Below are 11,449 nucleotides of genomic sequence, written 5' to 3'. Positions count from 1 at the left end.
AATGTACCTTTGGCAAGAGGAATCAAATCAGCTGAAGTAGGTCCTGATATACATCAGTGACTTTGTCCTAAATGTCTCATGAAATTCTACACTAATTAGCTCAACAAGCCTTCCATGAAAATGAAAAAAAAAATCATTCTATATTCTGGTTATCAATTGCTACATAACAGATCACTCCAAAACTTAATGGCTTATTAAAACAACAATTTACTATCTCTCATGGTTCTGTGGTTGACTAGGCTCAGCTGGGTGGTTCCTGCTTGGGGTCTCTTATGTGGTTGCAGATGGCAGCCAGTGTGTCCAAGAAAGTTCTTTTTTTCATTCACATATTTGATGGCTTAGCTGAAACAGCTGGAAGAAACAGGAATTGGCTGGGCAATTTCTCTCCCTCTCCCTCTCCCTCTCCCTCTCCCTCTCCCTCTCCCTCTCCCTCTCCCTCTCTCCCTCTCCCTCTCCCCCTCTCTCCCTCTCCTCTCTCTCTCTCTCTCTCCCTCTCTCTCTCTCTCTCTCTCTCTCTCTCTCTCTCTCTCTCTCTCTCTCTCTCTCTCTCTCTCTCTCTCTCTCTCTCTCTCTCTCTCTCTCTCTCTCTCTGTGGCTGCTGAAAGGCAGCAGAACATGCCAGCCCAAAATATGCCCCTTTGGTATGAGGATTATTCTGAGCTGGAGACATTTGAGCAGAAACAAACACAAGAAAACCTCTCTGCCCTCCATTTGCCTAAGAGCAGGACAGAAATTTGTAAAAGTGTCCCCCTCCCTCCTCTATCAGAAAGAACAAAATTTAATCACCAAAGGCAACTCTAGACTCTTATCAGCCCAGAGATGGCACTAAAGGAATCTACATAACCACCTCTAGTAACTAGCCTTTATCTTACATTAGTTCTCCCAGATATTTCCCTTCTCACAATTTACTGCCCTAGAAACTCAGCCCTGTGCCTTGATTTTGTCACTTCTCTAAAGATGTATTGCTCTTTTGTTTTTTGTGGTTTTCTTGTTCTTGTTGGGGGGAGGTAATTAACTTTATTTATTTATTCTTGGAGGAAGTACTGCGGATCAAACCCAGGACCTCATGCATGCTAAGCAAATGCTCTACCACTTGAGCTATACCCTCCCCCTATAAAAATATATTGCTCTTTTGCTAAGATGCTCTGTAAGCCCAAGTTATAACCACTCCTTTGAGTTACTCATCTCTGAGTGCTCCCATGTATATGTATGATGCACATGTTAATAAACTCCTGTTTGTTTTTCTCTTGTTAACCTGTCTTTTGGCAGTCTAATTTTCAGAGTCCCAGTCAATGAACCTAAGATGAGTAGATGGAAAAGAAATCTTTTTCCTCTCCTACACCTCTCTACCTGGCTAACTTGGGCTTCCTCACAACATGGCACTTGAGGGTATTTGAATTTCTTACACAGAAGCTGGCTTGCCTTACAGTGAGCATTCCACAGACCCAGGCTAAAACTGCTTAGCTTTGTATGATCTAGCACAGCATTACTTCTGTGACATCTTATCGGTAAAAAGTGAGTCACAGGGCCACCCCAGATTCTAAGGGAGGGAACTACATTTCCCTCCAAATTCCAGGAGGAGTGGTTCATTGGGACCATCGTTGAAGACTTGCGACCACATCCTAGCAAACTTTCAATTAAGTCCATTAACGTTATCATTCTACTCTGCTGGGTTTGTTTGTTGTTGTTGTTGTTGTTGTTTTTTAATTTCCAACCATCTTGATGGTCCTTTAAAAACTTCATATTTTGACATTTATAAAAATTTCAAAGAACAAGCACATTGTTTAATTTTATCATCATTTACAATTAAGGTAGGCAGGGCAAGGATTTTTTTACTCCCAAATTACTAATGGGAAAAGTGAGCCTCTGAGACTCAGACATAGAAAACAGACTTACGGTTACCAGCAGGGAAAAAAGGGAGTGAGGGATGTATTGGGAATTTGGGATTGGCAGATACAAACTACTAGGTACAGAATATATAAATAGCAAGATCCTACTGTATGGCACAGGGAACTATATTCAATGGCTTATAGTAACCTGTAATGAAAAAGAATATGTATATGTATAATGGAATCACTACGCTGCACATCAGAAATGGATACAACATTGTAGATCAACTATACTTCAATTAAAAAGTGGGAAAAAAATAAATAAATATAAAGGCAAAAGACAATCCTCTAAACATTAAACACAGATGGTAATGATTTTGTTCAGATTTTCCTTGTATAAAAGTTGGTTATATCTTATAATTAGACAGAGCTAAATAGGCATAAATTAACCTTTAAAGATCACATGAAGCTCTGCTTTCAAAGCTTTGTCAATTCTTGTTAAAATTCTCAATTATAAAAGAATGCTTCTTTAAAAAAAAAAATATGAGCCCCTGAGAAACTGGGTGAGTCACCTGAAGTCACATGAGCAGTAAGTGCCAGCTCACAAGCCTCCCAACTCAAAACCAGGGCTGTTCCCCCAGTTCTCACGCCTTCTCAATGCCATTTGTGTTCTTTGGGCACCATTCCAGCCTGAGGTGACATATTGAAGTTCAACTACAACATCCAAGTGCTGGTAGAACCATGCTTCCAACATTAGTATGGGAAGACAAATTAAGAAAGAGCAAAGAAAACTTTAAGGAGCTACCTACTAGAGAGATTTTAATTAGAATGTATTTCAAATTACGACTGCAGGTGTTGATTGTACTATTTAAAAGAAAGGGTTTCTACTGTTATATTACTGGAAGTTCCCCTGCCCTCAGCACAAATCATTAATAATAGTTATATTATTATGTTAACAATACAAAATTGGCATGAAACATTTACACCACGAAGTAACTTTTAAACCAGTCAGCTGTCTCACCCTCCATCTATTCTTTATTAGAATAATAAATGAATAACAAATGGACTAGTTTGGATTTTACTTCCCCTTCTTGTCCTTGGTTTCCTTTTCCTCTAATAAATGCTGAAATGGCTTAAAGTCAGAGATGGGAGGAAAAACATTATCAAGGAGACTGTTTAAAGAAGGCAGCTGATGCTTTAACAGTGTTGTTCACAAAAAGAAAACCTTGTACTGGTAAAATACTTACGAGTCACATCCAGTAGGATAGTGATGATTATTAAGATTCTTTATTTTTTAAATTTCTGTATTTAAAAAAATTTAGGGGGGGAAGTAATTAGGTTTATTTATTTTTTTTAATGGAGGTACTGGCCATTGAACCAGGACCTCATGCATGATAAGCAGGTATTCTACCACTGAGGTATGCCCTTCCCGCTCAGATTCTTTAATCAAATGATACTGTGGCAAGGAAACAGCTGTTTCAGAGTTCACATAATCCTTTTAGTTGTCAAACTTGATTTTGACTTTGTGAAATATGAGACAATCGTTTTGGAAAAAGGCAGCAAGAAATTTGCCATCATGCACTAATGTTAAAGCTGATGTCAAGGTAATCCAAAATGATTCATAGGCAAGTTACACAAGCTCAAAGGATCATGTAGAAAATATTCTAACTTTTCAAGTCTCAAATATTTATTAGTGACATTGAGAAACATCCCTGGTTCACAATGCCGAGCATATGTCAAAGTCAACAAGAAAAGAAGGATATCCTGCTGTATGTTAGAGAGTTAATTTCATGGGATTTCTTATGTCCTTAACACATGGGGACAAATCTGTGGTACTGTTAGTAGACAAAGCTATTGGAAAATGCCATGCATCATAGACCACCCACAAAATTCCCATAATTAAAGAAAAATAAACTCTGACATACATTTTTAAAACCATTTTAAATTTTTCACTAAGCTGAAAAACTTATCCATAGTATTAACAATGATATAGAAATGTTGAAAACAGGCAAAACTATACAAAGTTACAAAAGAGCAAGAAAGATATTAAAATAGTGGGCTAGCTTAATGGTACAAGCAGTTTCACTTCTACCTAAGGTACTTCCTTTCCATGATATCTAATCTTCCCTAGATTTGTTTCTTATATTATTTTTTAAATTGAAGTATAGTCGGTTTACAATTGGTGTGTTAATTTTCTGGTGTATACCATAGCACTTTGGTTATACATATATATATTCCTTTCCAAATTTTTTTTCATTATAGGCTATACAAGGTATTGAATATAGTTCCCTGTGCTATACAGTAGGACCTTGCTGTTTATCTGTTTTATATAGAGAGGTTATATCTGCAAACCCCGAACTCCCAATTTATCCCTCCCCCTCCCTTTCCCCCTGGTAGCCACAAGTTTATTTTCTGTGTCTGTGAGTCTGTTTCCACTTTGTAAATCAGTTCATTTGCCTTATTTTTTAGTTTCCTCATATAAGTGATATTTTTAAGAATGGTATTTTTCTTTCTCTTTCTGGCTTACTTCACATTTCCTACATTATTTCATTACGATGCTAACTCTATGAAACACCTTAGATCTAAGTAAATAATACATCTGTGAAAGATCTAAATGAATACTACACCTAGAAAGAGTCAGGAAAAGTTAGAAATACTTTGCCAACCTGGCATTTGCTGCCAACCTGTTCTTGCAACCACAGTAGGACAAATAGAGAAGCCACTTCTCCCTCACACCAGGAGGGTGGAACCCAAATGTCACAGCACAGGTGAATCTTCCAGGGACTGCAGCTACTTGCTTATGCATTCATCAAAATGTTTCCTGCTTGTTTTATTCCACTTTTCATCACAATTTCTCTGTCTGCATATACTTCATACGCAATCAAATTTAATTAACATTATGAATTGCTTTTCAGTCACTAGCATTGCCTGTACATGTGACTTCCTTTTCTAATAAATATGTTGTTTTGCTGTCTATTATATACTAGTTTTCATTAATATCAGCATATTTATTTTAGCTATATAATTTTCTATTTTAGTTTCAGGGTTGGTAGGCATTATTGAATAGCCGGGATTTATGATTTCATATTTCCATTTCATAGAATCAGTATCCTTTGATGTGCAAAACAACCCCTTTTCCTAAAATCAACTCTAAATCGACTTTCAATGCTTCTGTGTAAAAGAGTACAAAAAAAGTAAAGCTTTTTCCCAACAAAATTGAGAGGTGCCATATATACTTGCAATATGGTAATTAATGATAATAGCATTAACTGCCATCACTGAGTACTAAACAGTTCATACCTGTTACCTTATTTAGTTTTCTGAATAACATCAGGATTATCGAATGCAGGGTAATAGTGTGTCACTGCAGATGATGACACCGTATCACTATCACTTCCTTTCCATGCTATCTAATCTTCCCCAGACTCCCCAGAGTCCAGGAACAGTCAACGTTTGGAGATCTAAGGAGCCAGGTCAACAGAGGCACTGGTGCACTGAGGTTTGTGAAATAAGCCAGCAGAATAAGCCCACTTCTCCAGCAGTTTTGGCTAACCATTTCAACTTACTCGTGACCCCACTAGCAAAGTGTTAAATTATTATGAGCATCTTTCCAAAGGCACAGAAACAAGAGGCTGAGGTTTCCTGGTTTGGGTGGGGTGTGGGTGTGTGTGGGGCAGAGCATCAGATGTCAGATTTCCCTTTTGTTTCCGTAGGTGGCACAGGAAAAGCTGTTTTGTCTCCACATCTTCCACAGTGGGACATTTTTATCTTTCTCCCTGTATATACATATATTTCCAGACAATCTAATTTATAAATCAGGTCAAACTAGAGTATCAAACACAGCCTAAAACAGATGAATATATATGTGTGTTTACATAAAATACTGAGAGATACGTGGTACTAGCATTAACATGGAAAGTTTATCATGTGAAAATAAGGTTTTAGTCTCTTTGGAATACAAAGATGAGAACAACTGAAGTCCTGCTCCAGAAGTCTGGTGGGTCACAGGTACACAAGGTCATAGTGCAAAGAGACACTCGCCAAGGCTCCTGTGGGGGCCCAGATGGAGTTGCCTCTGAGACGCCATGAGTCTTTTCAAGGTCTTCAGTGCACAAAGCCAGGGCGGGGGGAGGGGGCTTTGAAACCTGCTGCAGCCGCACTTTTGGGAGGTAAGACAGAGAGGAAGTGGTTTTGTGCTCTTCAAATTAAGTGTCTAGGTGCCTGCCTTTTCCCTCTCTATGTAAAATGGCTCATTCTCACTATGTTTATAGGTAAAATTGCTTTGGATTTTATCAAAGACCAGGATCATGTCATTCTAACTGTATTGCCTAGGCTATGACACAGAATTATGTTAAAACAGCCCTTAGGAAGTGATTTCTGGAGATGACAGCGATGTTTCCAGGCAGAACTGTTCTCTGGCCACGTTCTGAAGTACCTGAGAGCTCCCTGGTCCCCCAGCCCCATGCTTTTTCATATTCATTCTCCCCAAGAGCCTGTCTTTCTGCTGCCCTCCAGCTTCTCAGAGCCTCCTGGCTTTGGTGTCTCACCCAGGCCTGTCCCCTTGGCCAAATAATCCCTTGTGAATAAATGAGCCTCTCCTCCTCTCTCCTGCTTGTCCATGTCCCTCTCTCTCATCTGTCCAGCGGGAGGACAGCTGAAGAATTAAACTCACGTATGAAAGCCCAAATTGCTGGCTTCCTTTATGAGCCATCTTAAGAAAATTTAATTTTTAAAAGAAGAGCTTTTCAGTTCCCATAAGCAAAGACTGTAGCTTCAGCTGAGATTGTTTTCTTTTTGCTTTCCTGTTCCTCTCAAATTACGCCCTCAGGAAACTGCTTCTGTGCCTGAATTAATGTGCGTTGACCCTTGTGGCATTTGCAACATTCAAGTGCCCTCTGGAGGCAGGAATAATCTCACGTTTTATAGAACATTTATACTGTGTGTGTGTGTGTGTGTGTGTGTGTGTGTCTGTCTGTCTGTCTGTCTGTCTGTCTGTCTCTCTCAGGTCTTGATTGCTTTGATAGTCACCTACCTGGTCCCATTCCCTGCATTCTCACTCTCCGACCATTTCTTCTCTACCCAGCGACCAAAGTGATCCTTAATAACTTAATTTAGACCATCATTTTTCACCTAATCAAAATCCTGAACTTGCACTTAGAATTTTTCCCCCAGAGGGTAAGATTCCCACTTTATTGTCACATCAATCTCACAAATAAAACCAACACAGCAAGAAACACTGAGCAGATAAAGCGTGCAGAGGCCTTTCACCTTTCTGTCACCTGCAGGTGACAGGGCAGGTGAGAGGGCGAAACCCAGTCATCTCCTCCATGTCCCCAGCCTGGAAAGATATTTCTATTACACAAGAGTGGGAGCAGTCGACATATGAAGCAATCTATTCTAGAGACACTGTGAGCTCAGGAACAGAAAATCCTACCAGGAGGGGTGTGTGCAGGGCAAGGAAAGTGGCATACATGCCACAAATGACCAGCTCTTGCTGACTGCTCTGACCTCCTTCCCTCTCTCTCTTTACTTCTCTCTCCTTACCCTCCCTACCCTTTCCAGAACTTCATTTGGTTGATGAAGAGCCTCACACATGATCGGTGCTCAATGAAAGTTTGTTAGGAAAGTTTGATAGGAAGCAGTGATCCGATTTTTTGGAAGAACCAGGGATCAGGAAAAGGCATTTGAAGGCGTGTCTAATATAGGTCTCGATGAACAGCAGGGATTTCAACAGGCAGAATTAGTTGGGATCATTCAGTCCATATTGACATGTAATCTGCTTTCTAAAAATTTTATCCCTGAGCATTTTTCCACATCCTTAATATGCAGCAGGGGACATTCTTGATTGCCCAATAGAACCCTGATTTATTTTTTTACTTAGAAAAAAATTTTTAATTGAAGTATAGTCAGTTTACAATGTTGTGTCAATACCTGGTGTACAGTATAATGTTTCAGTCATACGTGTACATACATATTCCTTTTTCATATTCTTTTCAGTTATGGGTTACTATAAGATATTGAATATAGTTGCCTGTTCTCTACAGTAGAAACTTGTTGTTTATCTATCTATGTATAGTATTTAGTATCTGCAAATCTCAGACTCCCAATTTATCCCTTCCCACCCCTTTCCCCCAACTCTGGTAACCATAAGTTTGTTTTCTATGTCTGCGAGTCTGTTTCTGTTTTGTAAATAAGTTCATTTGTGTCATTTTTTAAGATTCCACATACAAGTGATATCATGGTATTTTTCTTTCTCTTTCTAGCCTACTCGCTTAGAATGTTGATCTTTAGGCCCATCCATGTTGCTGCAAATGGCATTATTTTATTCTTTTTTATGGCTGAGTAGTATTCCATTGTGTGACCCGGATACTTCTGAGTTGTTACATTAACCAAACCTAGAACTTCACTTCTAGATATATTTTTATATTCAAAATAAATATACTGACAGTTGGACATTCTGTTATTTGCAGCCAAATATATACTAAAACATACGATTTGAGAATATAATTTTTAAAATTGTGGCATAGTACTTCCTCTTATTGATGGCCTATTAAATTTTAACCATTAATGGGCATTTCCCCTAATTCTTTGCTATTATAAATTAACTTTTATTTTTAACATGTATTTTACAGGTTGAAATGTAAGTCTGATAAAGTAGGCACCTCAGCTAACTTTCTTTTTCTTATTTTTGCTTATACCATTAAAAAAGCTGCCAAGGAAAAGACAAATAAAAGAAACTGTCCCTCTTTAAAACATTGCCCTCACAACTCTTTCATGGAATACAAACTACCCCCTTATTTCACATTGATAGACAGAAATCCCAATCCATGTTTATTTGTTTGAAATACAAACTCAACCTGATGCCAAAAAGATTTGAGGGAATTGTCAATGAAGTTACATCAGCAGCCAACTTCGATGGGAGTTGAAATTGTGTAATCAAAGCATTATTTCCTTCTTTCTCATTAACTAAAAGTACCCTTGAATTAGAGATAATTTACGTTTTTGAATTATTTGCGACTCCAATTAACACTTTGTTAAAACCCATCCACATCCATTGGTATCAGGGCCAAAAGTCTTCAGGTGGTGAAACTGTTTCTCCTTTTAGTATCATTAACCAGTGCATTGTGAAATCCTGTTGAAAAAGCAAAAGCTCCCTTTTCCATGTGACCACTCCGTCCCCTCACCTCTGACCTGCGTCATACCTGCCCTCTCATCACACAGCCAGCTGCACTGACGGCCCTAGATTGTGCAATCCCAAATGCAGCAAGCAGCTGCCTGGAACAAAGAGGTCAGTGCATCGACTTGTTTGCTGTTTCGAACCTGGATCTGAAATACTATTGAGTTGACTTATCTCTGTGGAGAGCAGTGATGCATGACTCTAAAATTCTGTTCTCAAGGGGCCATCAGGTCCCTGGGGAATTACCCTTAGGACAAAGCTTGCAAGGACACTTTTATGAGTTAATGCCAACCCAGTGGTTTTCTAATCAATTCTCTGAGCTCCTGTGAGATGTTAAGATTTTTACATCTTTATATTTCTCTATTCCTAAAACAATGATAGCAGAAAGAGTCACGGCTGTGAGGGATTTTAAGCTGCTAAGGTGATTTTATAAAATATTATGGAGGGAAATGGATTCCAGGAGAAAGGACTTCCAGCTCCTGCAACCCTCTTGCTTTTAAGAGGAAGCCTTCTGGGAGGTATCACGTTACAATGTAGCAGTTAAGAACATGAATTTTGTTGAGTCCCAGCCCTTCCCTTAGTAACTGTATTACAATGGGCAAGTCACTTAACCTCTCCTAGCCTCGTTTTCTTCGCCAGTCTCGTTGCTAGCCATGGTGGTCCAACAAGCAGAGAAAGTACAGATGACAGTTCGTGCAAAAAAAGGCAACTTTGCTGATTAGGAGTTAAAAATCTGCTTAAAAGTTTCCTGATTGCTTCTTAGTTTACAGAATTGAGGCTGAGGGTTGTTGTTAAGGAGGGGTGAGGGAGAGAAGAGCTGACAAAGGTTTGGAGAGAGTAATGAGAGTTTGTGGGGGGAGGAGAGGAAGGGGTTGGAGAAAGACAAGGCAAAGTACCAGGGGTGCTGATGGCTCAGCGAGAGTACAGACCCTGACCCGGAGCAGCAGCTGCCAGCCCACGCTGAACTGCTGCAGCACTCCCAGAGCAGGGGGTTCAAAGAAGCCCGTGATGCTGGTGCTGTCACGTGATGGCTGGGGTTTAAAAAGGTTAAATCACTCACTGAGGGTCACAGAGATTTTTACACACGTGGCCTGCTCCAAGTCCAGTGCTCTTTCTAACCTGTAACAGGAGATCTGGGCCTGTCCCTATTCAGCTCCTTTGGGCCTCATCTTTCTAGTTTGCAAAAACCACTGGGTCAGGTGATTCTGAAAGTCCTAGTCCTCTAGGACCTTATAACCGGAGGGAAATAAATGCATGAAGTTTGAATCAAAGCACTCCGGAGGCTGGGACTCTTACAATGAGCAGCTGTCAGGTGCTGCTCCCCGATCTGCTTCCCACTAGTTAGGTTACATGTCACTTTGAGCAAGTCACTCAAACTCTCTGGCTTGTTTGTGTAATTAAATTATGTTCCAGAGGCTTGAGTTCTAAAGTGCTGATTCTGTGAAAAGGCAGTCTTGTGCTGTGTCGATGAGTGGCCCCCAGTTATCAGGAGCTCTGATACCTTCATAGCACCTCCTCCCTCAGGAAGGTCTATCCGGCTCTGCATCCATGTTAAAGACTAACACAGCTTACCTCAAATATTTGTCACTGGCCCTCGCCAAAAATCACTTAAATTACATAGGCAGTAGTCCAACACCACATCCAAACATGGCAGAAAGTTGTAAAAGAAAACGATAGCACGTTTTAAGATAGAAAACACTGTGTAGAAAAGGAAAATAAATGCATGAATTTGAACCAAAACACTCGGAATGCCGTGACTTACACTGAGTTGTCTGTAATAGACCAAGACCCTTCCGATGAGTGGGTATTACCTCTTTGTCTAGGGCACTAGAGAAAATTCCTGTACTGCAGATTCCTTGAATACTGCTTTTAATGAAATGCCAGAGAGCCATAGAAATAGCCTATATTTCATTAGGAACTAAAAGGCTAATGGAGAGTTACAGTTTTCATCGGTGAGGGCGCTTTCCCAAACTCATCGGTGGAGACAGATTTCCTCGCGGGAGGCAGAACGGGGATTTTTTTTTAACCGGCAATAAGCGAATTTATTTTTCATCACTACTTTTCCAGTACTTTCGTACTCAGTTATAATGTAAAGTTAGGACTTGAGCCCCGGGTCCCAGCGAGGATATTCAGTCACTCGTCGTAACTGCGGACACCCCCAGCCCTGGTCTAACCGGGGTCGAGCTCCCAGAGCCTTCGGGAACCGAGAAGCTGGAGAGTGACGCGGCGGCCCGGGCTCCCCGCGCCCCGCCAGCCCCGCCCGCTCCCGGCGCCGGGCCCCGCCACGTCCCCCGGCCCGAGCGCGCCGCCGCACCGCGCCGACTTCCGCTTCCCGGGCGGCCGGGCGGGCAGGAGGCGCCCGGGCCCCGGCCCCGCGCCGCCCGGCCCGGCCGCAGGGGCGCTCCTGAGCCCTCGGGGAGGCCCGCCGGGTGCCGTCCGGCGC

Source organism: Camelus dromedarius, chromosome 13 (assembly GCF_036321535.1).
Source record: "Camelus dromedarius isolate mCamDro1 chromosome 13, mCamDro1.pat, whole genome shotgun sequence".
In the NCBI taxonomy this organism is placed as follows: domain Eukaryota; kingdom Metazoa; phylum Chordata; class Mammalia; order Artiodactyla; family Camelidae; genus Camelus; species Camelus dromedarius.
The sequence above is the reverse complement of the archived record's forward strand: the minus strand, read 5'-3'. Positions refer to the sequence as shown.